We start from the raw sequence: 14,183 nt of genomic DNA on the forward strand, positions 1-14,183 counted from the left end.
AAGTGAGGAAGAATCTGGCCCCTCCACTTGTGGTCAAGCTGAAAGCCAGCTGGGCAGAGTGTCAGAATCCATTTATATCATATTCATAAATGGAATGTTTCAAACATATCCCATGGATTCTGCCATCTCCCGAAGAGAAGAGGATAGATGTGTATTGAACCGGCAATAGGCATTTCAAAGGAAAGGAGAAGCCTTTTGAACTGGGGAAACAAAAGGGGGGGCTAGCATCTGGCTTTTGTCACGGTAGACAGCAATAAACAAAAGGGTCCTAACTTCCTTTTTCCCACAAGATGGATGATACGAGAGGAAGGATGGGGGGACTGACCAAATGGGGATTAAGGGGGGTTAAACCGGGAACTCTTTATAAGGGTTTACATCGTGGAACCATTAAGCCCTGTCTCATTTCCTACAACCAAGCATGTCATAGTAAAGATTCCTTTTGGACTAAAAAACTTGACTCCAAGAGTTTTTGTCTTCCTAAGACGTGGTTTGGGGTGGGTCCTGACACAGAGTCAGACTTGGAGGAAGCACAGCTGGGAGACCTGAGACAATGGGAAACGTAGACAGGTCACACGAGTAGATCACAGGGAGGCAATGGGGCGACTCCAGGGGAGAAGGTGAAAGCAGCAAGAAGCTGCGCCTCAGGGGCTGCGTAACAAAAAGGGAATGTGTGGGCAGGGCTGGTTGCTGGAGGCAACTGTTTGCAAAGAACTTCTGTGTCAAGAGATGCTCGTCTGTTTATTTTACCAGTGAGTTATTTCTTGTTTTGGCTCGTGCTCTGTTCTGTTTGTGGACAAGGTCTGTACCTTCAATAAAAGGGGTTTATTTATCCCGTCTACTGCTAAATTAGGGGTTTATTTAATTTATTTATTTAATAATATTTATATACCGCCCTTCTCCCGAAGGACTCAGGGCGGTGAACAGGGCAAGAATAAAAATACAAAGTTACAAAAATTAAAAAAGAATTAAATACATGCCCACTAAAAACAGTCAGTACAATATTAAAACCCCAATAAAACCACAATAAAAACCCCACCAATCCCCCATCAGGCCAGGCCGGCTTGTTCGAATAGGAATGTTTTTAGGTCGCGGCGAAAGGAGCGAAGATCAGGCACCATCTGGAGCTCAACCGGTAACTGATTCCATAGATCCGGGGTGCCCACAGAGAAGGATCTCCCCCTGGGGGCCACCAATCGACATTCTCTGGTCGGTGGCCCCCTGAGGAGGCCCCCTGAGGGTTGCCTTGTGAAGTAACAAGGAAGTAGTAGGCTGGGACAGAACACCTCCATAGAACTGGTCTCTTGGTGCCCAAATATTTGGGGGCTGCTGCCATACAGCTAATCCTCAATTTATTATGTCCATAATGGAACCTATCCACTGTGGACATAGGTCGTGACAGTCGTAAAGCAGGATCCATTTTTATAAGCTTTTTGGCAGCAGTTGTTAAGGGAATGCCGTGGTTCCAAAGCAGCCATCTCAGTTCTGGATGGGCTTCAGACATGGAAGTCAGAGCAGATGTCAGGAAGGGCTGCCTTGATGCCATTTTTTTAAAAAAAAAACTAGGACACAACACACAGACTGAGGATCAGAAAGCTAAGTAGAGTTCAAAAAACCACTTTGGATCCATGTTCAGCTAATCTTTTAAGTCCAGTCCTAAGATTTGGCGTTCCAGCATCTCCCATTTTCTTTATCATTTATGCATTTTGTTCTTCTACTGGTTTTCTTCTCTTTCTAGTCTACAAATTCAAGATATATATATATATATATCAGAAAGGGAGAACAAACTTCATCCCTGGTCCAACACTTTGAAGCCACGGGACATGAAATTGATTTTAAAAAAACCAAAACTATCGCCAAAATTGAACATTTTAACAACAGAATAATCAGAGAAGCCATTGAGATAGAAAAACGCCCCCACAGCATGAATAAACGAGATGATACCTCTCGTCTACCAGCCATTTGGAAACCCGCCTTGATTGACAGACGAAGCCCAACCACCAAGAATGATACCAGACCCAAACTCATGATAACATCACATGACATCACCACCACACAACCATTCAAAAAGCAAATCCGAACCCACAACGATAAAGACACACAACCACAAAACAGAAACCTAACTACAGCTGCAACATCAGCCACTTTAAACCCCTCCAAACCACACAATAAGCAAACTGACACCCACTATAAAAACATGGCACCACCACAAACACGAAGCCGAACAAAAGCAGCACAACTCACCAGCTCAGTTCTGGAGCTGGCAGCTGAGACCAGCCCATCCACTCAGAACACACCCCCACCCAATCAGAACACCCCCACCATTCAAAACACACTCCCACCCAATCAGAACACACTTGGTCCCCTACCCAATCAGAGCACACCTCCACAGAACACACCCCCTCTGGCAGTTTAAAAAAGAGGAACAAAGAGCAAGAGCCACATGCTTCTCCCAGAAGTAGGAAGCAGAAGCCTGATGATGACGGATGGGATTCCGTCGAAACGTTGCGCCTACACCTTTAATTCTACGCGGGGAAAAACCCGAAAAACCAAGGATCCACATACAGGCACCCGCGAAAACCTCAGAAAACATATATATATATATATATATATATATATATATATATATATATATATATATATATATATATATATATATATATATATATATATATATATATATATATATATATATATATATATATATATATATATATATATATATATATATAATACCACTCAAGTGTCAACAGGGTAAAAGAAGCATATTTAATGCATAAAGACTTGGGCATAATGAAAAGCTCAAGAAAAGGAAGAGGGATGAACCATGGACCCCCCCCCCCAACACTGGGAATGATGTTATATAAAAGCAATGACATTATTTGAGATGAAACTGCAGAGAAGAAATGCTGGAAGAAATATTTTAGAGACTTTAATGGGAAAGATACTATTGTGGCTGCACCGATCCAGCTCTTGGTCTGTTGAAAAATGGAACAAAACGACCAATCTTTTTCAAAGAAGAGGCAAATTTAAAAGAAGCTGCAAATGAAGGTTATGGAAGGCCCAAGTTTAATGTTGTCCCCAATCAATCACAGACTATATTCCCAGAGAAAAGGGAAGTCCTAATAAAAGGAAGCAGAGGATCTTTGCTTCAAGGAAAATAGCCATTTCTGTCGAATGAAATGCATATTTCCAGCCATTCCTCCCCTGTATTATGCTCAGCTAGGTCAATAGTTTTAAAAATTTCCTGAGTTGTTGAACTGTCTACACGTTAGTTTAAAACTTTGCTCCTAATTTTTATTTTAAAAACTGTAGAATTGAAGTTTTCTATAGAATATTCTGAAGCTCTGTAATATTCTGAGGGATGAAAGTTTGCATCAGACCGGCGCCATCTTGCGGTGTGCTCGGAGCATTAAAATTATTTCTGCATTTTCCTTCTTAAGTACGGTAAATAGCATTCATCTCCTCCAATACTGAACATTTGTAATTTTAAATATTGTGTAAAATTGTTCAATATTTTGGACTGATGCAGGGAGGAAAATTCTACTACATGACATGAGGGTAGGAATGAAAACAGATCCATTTGGAGATTCAAGAATAAAAGAAAATCACAACTATTTTCGAAGCATCCACTTAGAAAAATGTCTGCGTGTTTCAGACACATGGTTTAAGTATTAATCCATTTGTTTATACAACCAGCGGAGGAATTAATCAAAAATCTAGGCTGAGACAATTGTTACAATTAATTAACTTATAAGCGTAATTCTGAAATAAATAAATAAAGGCCCCTAAAACTCTGCATATAATGCAGTTCATTTAGTGATCATTCAAAGTTACAACGGCACTAAAAAAAGTGACTTATGACGGTTTTTCACACTTGCGACCTTTGTGACATCCCCATAATCATGTGATCAAAATTCAGAGGCTTGGCAACTGACTCATACTTATGACCATTGCCGTTCCTTTCAAGGTCATACAATCCCCTCTTGCGACCTTCTGACAAGCAAAGTCAATGGGGGAAGCCAGATTCACTTAACAACCGTGTTGTTAACTTATTAACTGTGGTGATTCACTTCACAACTGTGGCAAGAAAGGTCAGAAAAAGAGGCAAAACTCACTTAACAAATGTCTTGCTTAACGGCAGAAATTTTGGGCAGAGTTGTGCTCGTAAGTCCAGGATTACCTGTAATGTACTGGCACTTACCTCTGCAAGATTTTTCCAGGCGATGCTGGAATTTTCTCCATTTTATCTGTGGCTTAGTAAGCTTCTGAGCCAAGAAATTTTTTATCAGATCCAAAATATATCCCCACAACATGCATCTGAAATACGAAGAAATTGGCGTGTTAGAAAGATCTGAACAGGTAGCGATTCTTCTCACTCCGAAGCCACTTCCATTCAAAGCAAGAGGGAGGTCGAGCCACCTAAAGTCGCCTCGAACAAAGAGATGGTCTACATATAAATTTTATAAATTTAATAAATAAATTCAATAATGAATAAAAATAGAGGCTCTTCCCAGTGGGATCGCCCATAAAGTCCTGTTGGTTCTTCCAAGATGTAAGCAGAGAGTAACATAGATGACAACATAGTAATGCGGGAGCCGTCATCAAGAGAGGAAGATGGGTGGGTGTTTTGAGTCTACAACAGACTGATAATATCTGAAAACACCCAAAACAAACACCTCCCTAATTCACTGAACTATAAGACAGAGGAGGGCGTACAGCACAATCAAGCTTTCAAGATTCTGTTATGATTGAGTGATTATGTACTATCAAGTTGTTTTCAACTCCTAGTTACCATACAGACATTTTCTCCATGGCAATCTGTCCCTTTTTTTTCTTAGGTCTTCACCTGTGCACTCATTGCCACTGTACCTGAATCCATCCGTCTTTCTGCTGGAAGTTTCGGCGATCTGTCTTTGTACCTTCAGATTTTCTTTTCACAGTAGGGCAACGTCAGGAAAGCAGATGTCCCGGAAGCTTTAATCTGGCCATTTCATGTTGTTGTTAGCTGCGAAGTCGTGTCCGACTCATCGCGACCCTATGGACAACGTTCCTCCAGGCCTTCCTGTCCTCCACCATCTTCTGGAGTCCATTGAGGCTCACACCTACTGCTTCAGTGACTCCATCCAGCCACCTCGTTCTCTGTCGTCTCTTTCTTCTCTTGCCCTCAATCTTTCCCAGCATGAGGCTCTTCTCCAGTGAGTCCTTCCTTCTCATTAGGTGGCCAAAGTGTTTGAGTTTTAGCTTCAGGATCTGGCCTTCGAAAGAGCAGTCAGGGTTGATCTCCTCTAGGACCGACCGGTTTGATCGCCTTGCAGTCCAAGGGACTCACAGGAGTCTTCTCCAGCACCATAGTTCAAAGGCCTCAATTTTTTGGCGCTCAGCCTTTTTTATGGTCCAGCTTTCACGGCCATACATTGCAACTGGGAAGATCATAGCCTTGACTATATGCACTTTTGTTGACAGGGTGATGTCTCTGCTTTTTAGTCTGCTGTCTAGGTTTGCCATGGCTTAAAAGAGCAAGCGTCTTTTAATTTCTTGGCTACAGTCCCCATCTGCAGTGATCTTGGAGCCCAGGAAAATAAAATCTGTCACTAACTCCATTTCTTCCCCATCTATTTGCCAGGAATTGAGAGGGCCGGATGCCATGATCTTGGTTTTCTTAATGTTAAGTTTCAACCCAAGTTTTGCACTCTCCTTCTTCACCCGCAACAAGAGGCTCTTTAGTTCTTCTTTGCTTTCTGCCATCTCATAAGCCTCATTAATGTAAGAGTGACTGCTGGCACTTTAAACATCAGCCACTTTAAAAGCACCGCACTCTGCTGCTTTTACTTTAAGAGAGCAAGTAGCTGTTTCCCTAAACTTTGTGATTTAAAAAAATGCCAAAAAAAAGGTGGGAAAAAAATCTCAGGTACATTACAATTTGAGGATGCATCTCAAGGTCATATTACAGAGATTATTAAGGTATAAATCAGAAGACGACAATTTCTGTTTAGATTTCTAAGCTCTTTCCATTGTTTTTCTCCTATTTCACAACTAAGAATTGGTATCAATATTGATAATATGACCGCATGTATTTTCTGCTGCAGGCCTTTCACACCTAAGAAAGACTAAAGATGGCTCTCCTAGGTGTCAGGACCCACCCCAAACCACATCTTAGGAAGACAAAAACTCTTGGAGTCAGTTCTAATCCAAAAGGAATCTTTACTAGGACATGCTTGGTTGAGGGAATACAAGACAGGACTTAGTATTGTTTTACAAATTGAAATTTTATAAAGGGTACCCGGTTCAACCCCCCTTTCCCTCAACCCCATTTGATCAGCCCCCCATCATTTTACTTCGTGTCATCCCTTTCCTGGGAAAAAAGGAACTTTGAATCTTTATGGTTATTGCCTTCTTCCTCTACAGATTCAAATGGAGACACAGGCCAGATGCCTCCTTCCCTAACCCTCCCTTTTGATCCCCCCAGTTCAAAAGGTTCCCTTGGTCTTTGAAATAACCTAAGGCAGGCTGAATCCACATATGCTCCTCCTTCCTCGGGAGATGGCAGAATCCATAGGGGGGGGGGATAATGTTTTAAACATACATTTATGAATGTGATATAAATGGATTCTGACACTAGGAGCTGTTATTGGACTTGACTAATGCAAAAGGGCCCAGAATCGCCCACTGCTTCGAATTAATAAGCCAGAGAGAGATAAAACAAGAGCAAAACTAGCATTCAAAGAATAGGAACAGCCAAGAACTAAGAATTGCTTACCTTCGTGCTTGTAAGTCATTTCTTGGCATCCAGAAAAATAAAAGCATACCAGGGCACACAGAAAGACGAAGAAAGAAAAATACAAGGTGAGAAATATAAATTCCATATCGACGGAGCAGATGCTGATCACGCCCTGTTTATAATCACTGTAATTTTTTCTCCTAAAACAACAAACCCCGCGAGGACATCAGATGCAACCAATTCCATTAGGTTACTTGAGAGTTAGACATGTTGCCCGTGGTTTGTGCCACTTTAACTCAAACCTCATAAGGTTTAAAAGTTCTGCAAAGTGTTCTTAAACCGAAGGACATAAAAAGCATGTAAGGTACTTTTTGCCATGTCACATAAGAAAAACCTGGTGCTTCTTCGCAGCTCCTTCAAGCCCACAGGGCATGGCTTCTGTGCGAAGGAAGAATAGAAAGTTTCTTCGAAGTGTCCCATGAGGACTAGCGGGCTGCCTAATGAAAGACAACATAGCAACAGTTACTTAGTGCTTTTGCAGAGGAAGCCATCATAGCTTCATCTAATCTCTCCCCTGGCACAGACCCACGGTTTGGTTTAGGAAGTGTGAGCTGCAAGCTGCTACAAATAAAGCACTAGAAAGGGTGATAGTAAATCTCAAAATCTCAGTTGTGTCCAAAAAAGGATGTGGAGAGTCTCTCAGCAAGCGACAGTAGCTTGCAACCTTTCCTGCTGGCTTCCCCATTGATTTTCTGGGGAAGCTGGCAGAGAAGATGGCAAATAGCGATCACGTGACACAGAGGGCGCTTGACGACCAGATGTAAGCGTGAACAAGTCGCCAAGCACCCAGATTGTGATCTTGTGAATGCAAGGATGATGGTGTCACTTTTTGTGACAGCCATACGTGCTTTGTGGGCTGTAAAACACACTTCCTGAAGCGTTTGCATTCCTTTAAAGCAGTGATGGCGAATCTTTTAGAGACCGAGTGCCCAAACTGCAACCCAAAACCCATTTATGTATTGTTGGGTGCTGGGTGGGCATGGCCAATTGGGTGAGTGTGGCCAATTGGTTGGGTATGGCCAATTGGGTGGGCGTGGCTCATTAGGTGGGCGTGGCTGCGGTGGTAACGGCAGACTGGGTGGGACTAAAAAGCTCAATCAATCAATTCCAACTTTCCAAGATTTTTTTTTTTCGTGAGAACTTGAAATTGATTGATTGATAGAACCTTTTTTTTGCACATGGCGGCAGAGGCCTAAAGCGAAAAGGTTTTATAAAACCCAGCTGAAGGCCTAGGACTGGGGCGATGGCGCACGTGCCCACGGAGAGGGCTCTGCGTGCCACCTGTGGCACCCGTGCCATAGGTTCGCCACCACGGCTTTAAAGAGTCAGCTTTACCCAGGTAAATCTCCAAAATGGTTTCAACGATTCTCTAAAAGGAATGCAAGTGACCAGCTGTCTGCGAGCAATATAAATCCTTCCACTCCCCACCATCTAGTCCAGGGGTAGGCAACCTCGGCTCTTTTATGACTCATGGACTTCAACTCCCAGAATTCCTGAGCCAGCCAAGCTGGCTCAGGAATTCTGGGAGTTGAAGTCCATGAGTCATAAAAGAGCCGAGGTTGCCTACCCCTGATCTAGTCAGAGCTGAGGAAGCTTCTTGGCTGAGAAGCGAAATGTCTTCAAAAGAAAGACACGGAAGTCCAGTTGCCTCCTGAAAAAAAAGCACCTTTGGGACAACTCAGGAGATATTTTTGGTCCCATCCTCCCACCGTGAAACCCGCATCAGTAAACCCGGTTTCCTTGCCTGGGGCTAGAGAAGCTAAAAAGGCCCTGAGGCTTGGGATAGTCCCGACCCAAACAAACAATTCATGGTGTGTGTTTTGCTCAAGAACGGAGGCAAAAAAATAAAACCCAGACCAGGCTTGGATAAATTCTCTAGCCTGTAAATTCTGCCATACGAGGTCAGAATGGGCCTGGAGGGGATATTAAAGGAGTTTACTGGTTTATTTAGAATACAGGTAGTCCTCGACTGACGACCACAACTGACCCCCAAATTTCTGTTAAGTGAGACGTTTGTTCCGTGGGGTTTGCCTCACTTTAAGACCTTTCTTGCCACAGTTGCTAAGTGAATCACTGTAGCCGATACGTTAGGAACCTGGTTGTTAAGTGAATCTGGCTTTCCCCCATTGACTTTGCCTGTCAGGTCAAAAGGGGATCACGTGACCCCGGGAGGCTGCAACCGTCGTAAGTACATGCCAGTTGCCAAGCATCTGGATTTTGATCACATGACCGTGTGAATGCTGCAACGGGCGTTGCTGTGGAAAACGGTCCGAAGTCACTTTTTTTTTTCAAACTTTCAACGGTCACTAAGTGAACTGTTGTAAGTCGAGGACTAGCTACACCTTCCTTTTCTAAGTTTGCAAATAACCTCTGGGATCCCCGTTTCAGCAGCTTTTGGTTGGGGATACTGTTTCTGGGGAGTGACAAGGGGACTGGTAACCACTATCTGTGCATTAAGCACAGATCCCACAATGGGCCCATGGGGCTTTTTGTCCTTTTGTCCCATTAAAATCTCCCCTGGTTCCTTTCCCTGAGGGAACTTTTCCTCTTTTTCTGGGCCTTCGCCATTTTGGTGGGAAGAGGCTTCCCACGCAGGCCCAACTCCTTTGTTGGGGAGGCTTGGCGAGGGGCTTCCCATGTGCTCAGGCCCAACTTTTTGTGATTTTCTCCCCTTAAAGGTTCCCCATGGTTCCTTTGCCTGAGGGACCTTTTGCTCTCTTTATGAGGCCTTTGCCATTTTTAGCCCCGCAGGCTTCGGCCTAGTCTCCCAGCCTACAGGGAGAGGAAAAAAAGGCGGGAAACAAGGAACCTCCCCCTTCCCCTCTCCCAGCGACCAATCACAGCTAGGATTCCCTCCTGTGGTGGGGGGCTCCCTTCAGCCGATTGGAGGCTTTGCTGTCACTCACTGTCCAGAAGGCCTTCAGGGCTCCAGCCATTACACTTCTTTTTAACCACGAAGAACATGGGGTGCTGTCAAAGGAAAGAAGAGGAACCAGAAGGTACATTATATTCCTGTTCCTATTTCAAGAATGGTGCCTGGGAAGGCTGCGGGTTAGAGAGCCAGGGCAGCAGCCTGGTCTCTGCCCGGCCAGCAGCCGCAGAAGGGGACCCATAAAATCCAGATGGGCCCTTTCATGGAAATGGTTGAGTGTTTGGAGGATCCTTTGCAGGGACATGGAGGAGAAAGAAAAGGGACTTCCCCATTCTGCCCTGTGACTTCCATGTGTGGGGACAGCCATTGTTTAATGTTGGTTTAATGGCAAGCATTAAAGAGTCGAATCAGAATAGAGTTGGAAGGGACCTTGGAGGTCTTCTAGTCCAGCCCCCTGCTCAAGCAGGAGATCCTATACCATTTCAATCAGTCAATCAACCCATCAGTCAGAATAAAGCTGGAAGGGACTTTGGAGGTCTTCTAGTCCAGCCCCCTGCTCAAGCAGGAGACCCTGGACCATTTCAGACAAGTGACTATCCAGTCTCTTGTTAAAAACCTCCAGTGATGGAGCACCCACAACTTCTAGTGGCAAGCTGTTCCACTGGTCGATTGTCCTCACTGTCAGGAAGTTTCTCCTTAATTCCAGGTTGCTTCTCTCCCTGGTTAGTTTCCGTCCATTGTTTCTTTTCCTGCCTTCAGGAGCTTTGGGAAATACTTTGACCCCCCCCCCCCCTTTTCAAATATTGGAAGACTGCTATCATGTCACCCTACCCCGCCACCGTTCTTCATATGTTCTAGTCTCCAGGCCTTTAATCATCCTAGTTGCTCTTCTCTGCACTTTTTCCAAAGTCTCAACAACATTTTGGTAAGGTGGTGACCAAAACTGGATGCACTAAGGCTTTATACTTGTAGACATTGACTCTCTGGTCAATAGGACGAGGATCAGAGATCAGCGTGTCTGTCTTTATTTGGAAAAAAATTAACCAACAAGCATTCTTTCCCCCAATTAAATCAATCCAAATTCTTTTCACTTTTTAAAACAATGGGGAAAGCTTTGGAACAGGTGCAAAGGAGAGCATGCTTCCTTATGTTTTGTTTTGTTTTGTTTCCTTCCCAGCCTTCCTATATTTTTCCTGTTTTGCCAGCTCAAGTGAGAACTCACCAGCGCCAGCACCAGGAAGAAGCAGCTCCGTCGACCTCAACAAGGACCGCAACGTCCAAAGCCAGGACGAAGAGGCTGGGAGAAAAAGGTAACAGAAGCAGCGTCTTCTGCCAGAAATCCTGAATATTGTGAGGCTCAGAGTGCCGAATGGATTGGGCTGTTGCCTGCCAAAAGCATTTTTATTTATTTCATTTTCTATCTGGACGGTATCTCTTTACTCTCCTACCATCCGGTAGGAGATATAGGAATATAGTACCAACAGGCTGAAAAACAGCTTTTACCCGTGGGCTGTTAGGCTTTTGAATGGGACATAATCTTATGCAGAATTGACTTGGGAGGCCGGTGTGTGGTGTAGTTGGTTCACATAGTGTGGTGGGATGGAGGGTTTGTTGTCACTGTGTGTTGGGGGGAGAGAGCACGTTTGGGGGGAGGCTCAGTTAATCTCAATGTACACATGTTGTACTTTGACAATAAAGGTAAAGGTAAAGGTTCCCCCGCACACGCGTGCTAGTCGTTTCCGACTCTAGGGGCCGGTGCTCATCTCCACTTCAAAGCCGAAGAGCCAGCGCTTGTCCGAGGACGTCTCCGTGGTCATGTGGCCGGCATGACTAGACGCCAGAGGCGCACGGAACGCTGTTACCTTCCCACCGGAGCGGTCCCTGTTTTTCTACTTGCATTTTTTACCTGCTTTCGAACTGCTAGGTTGGCAGAAGCTGGGGCGCGTAACAGGCGCTCACTCTGTTACGCGGCACTCGGGATTCGACCCGCCAAACTGCCGACTTTCTGATCGACAAGCTCAGCGTCCTAACCCACTGAGCCAATAAAGGTTTATTATTATTATCTCATCCTCTCACCTTTGCAGCAGTAAGCCAAAAATAGGGGGGGGGAGGACAAATTTCTTGCATTCGTTTAATACAGGGGTTCCCAACCAGGGGTGCTCGCGCACCCCCCCTGGTTGCAAAAAGTTGGGTTTTCAAAATTATAGCGTGCATACGTAATTCATTGCCGTTGCTTCGAACTTTTGTTAAGGGGTGCGAGAATATATCCGAAGCCTTCTAGGGGCGCGGGGTATAGAAAAAGGTGGGGAGCCGCTGATTTAAAATAAACGACAGACCTCAACAACGCGTACCGGTATTTCCCTGAAAATAAGATCCAGGTCTTATATGAATTTTTGCTCCAAAAGACACATTTAAGGCTTATTTTCGGGGAAACAGGGTGGTAATCATTTAAAACACAGGGATAAAACCAGAGAGATGAGAGCTCTGTGGCAGTGCTGGCACTTTGAGGCAACTGGCACCGGTGGGGTGGGAGGCATTGTGGCTTCCTGGGGTTTGCAAATATGTAGATAGAAGCTTGCACCGCCAGCTCCTCCGACCTCTGGCAGGCAGTGGGGCAGAAGGGGCTGGTCCTACCGGCTCAGAGCAATGGGGCCCGTGCTTCAGTTGGATGCCCGTATTATTACTAGGCACCCCATGGGAATCCCACCTTTCCCTCTTTCATTCGCTTTGCTTTAGACATGCGAGCATGCATACATTTCTCCCTCCCTTGCAGCATCCGCTCCGAGGAGGCGGTGGGAGATTCCTAAAATCATTGTCACGCTGCCCTCAAATGAAAACCTGGACTTCAGGGATGACCAGTGAGTACTGACCACAACGCTTGGGACAGTGGCGACGGTCTGGAGACTGGCGATACTCGCTCTTGCCAGGACAGAGTGGAGGGATCAGGTCCTTCCCGGGCCTAGTAGGAGAAGCCTTTGACCCCATGGACCCTCCTGGGAGAGCTGGGTGGATTTCACGAAGGGAGGGGTGGCTTATAACTACAAGGGCCCCTTCTGACCTCCGTGGCTTTTTTGTCTTTTTTGCAGAAGGCAGTAAGAGAGTGGCCTTGTCATCAAAATCATGGGATGCGGAGAGACCAACGGGGCTACTTCTGAGGAGCAGAGCCCTGGGCAGAAACTGCTTCGGTGTGGCCCAGCCTGGTTCTCCTTTTTAAGTTTCAATATCGGTTCTCTTTTTATAACTGGCATTCTTGCCTGATGCTATCTAGGCCCTGTGGGAGACTGAAAAACTGCTCTGTAAATAAAGCTAATTAAACATATATATATATATTTTTAAAAAAACGGGGAACTACTTTATTATTTTTTTCCTTACTCAATGCTGTCAATTCCTCGAGCTTGGCTAAAAAAGTAGGCGGGGACAATCTTGTCTGCTGTAGCGTTAGCAGTGTGCGACCAAGACTATGCAGGAATTTCAATCAGGATTTTGCCTTTATAAGGTGAGGATTTTTTTGATGATGATTGCAGTGTATGCCTCCCAGCATACACAAAGGACAGCACAGCAGGAGGCTGATGGTGCAGATCAGCAGAGGGGTTGGACAGCTCTGGGCGATAACTGCTCACTCAGGATAAGCCTAATGAGTTAAGCTGTTGACAGCCCCAGGCATGGTCAGCCTGGTGGGAAGCCAGGATCTACACCCATTGTCACCTGCACTGGCAGGAAGCCCAGGTTTGAACTGATTGGATGCCATCCACCTGGGCAGGTACAAATAGACGCCAGGCTTCCCTGTTTTCCCCAGTTCGTTCTGTTCAGAATAAACTCATCTTTACCCCAGCCCTGTGTCCGTCTCTATGTGAAGCACGCGACTTTACAATGATGATGATGATAGTAGCAGAAATCAGAATAGAACTGGAAGGGACCTTGGAGGTCTTCTAGTCCTGCTCAGGCAGGAAACCCTATGCCATTTCAAACACGGTTGTCCAGTCTCTTCTTAAAAACTTCCAGTGTTGGAACGTTCACCATTTCTGGAGGCGGGTTGTTCCACTGGTTAATTGTTCTGACTGTCAGGAAATTTCTCCTTAATTCCAGGTTGCTTCTCTCCTTGATGAGTTTCCATCCGTTGCTTCTTGTCCTGCCTTCGGGCGCTTTGGAGAACAGCTTGACCCCCTCCTCTTCTTTGGGGCAGCCCCTGAGATATTGGAAGACTGCTGTCATGTCACCCCTCATCCTTCTCTTCATTAACCTAGACATTCCCAATTCCTGCAACCGTTCCTTATATGTTTTGGCCTCTAGTCCTCTAATTATCACTAATTAATTGTCCTCACTGTCAGAAAGTTTCTCCTTAGTTCCAGGTTGCTTCTCTCTTTGGTTAAATTTCCATCTGTTGCTTCTGGTCCTGCCTTCAGGCGCTTTGGAGAATAGCTTGGCTCCCTCTTCTTTGGGGCAGCCCCTGAGATACTGGAACACTGCTATCCTGTCGTCCTTCTCTTCATTAAACTAAGGTAAAGGTAAAGGTTCCCCCGCACATGCGTGCCA

The sequence above is a fragment of the Vipera ursinii genome (genome assembly GCF_947247035.1).
Source record: "Vipera ursinii genome assembly, chromosome: 7".
NCBI classification, from domain to species: domain Eukaryota; kingdom Metazoa; phylum Chordata; class Lepidosauria; order Squamata; family Viperidae; genus Vipera; species Vipera ursinii.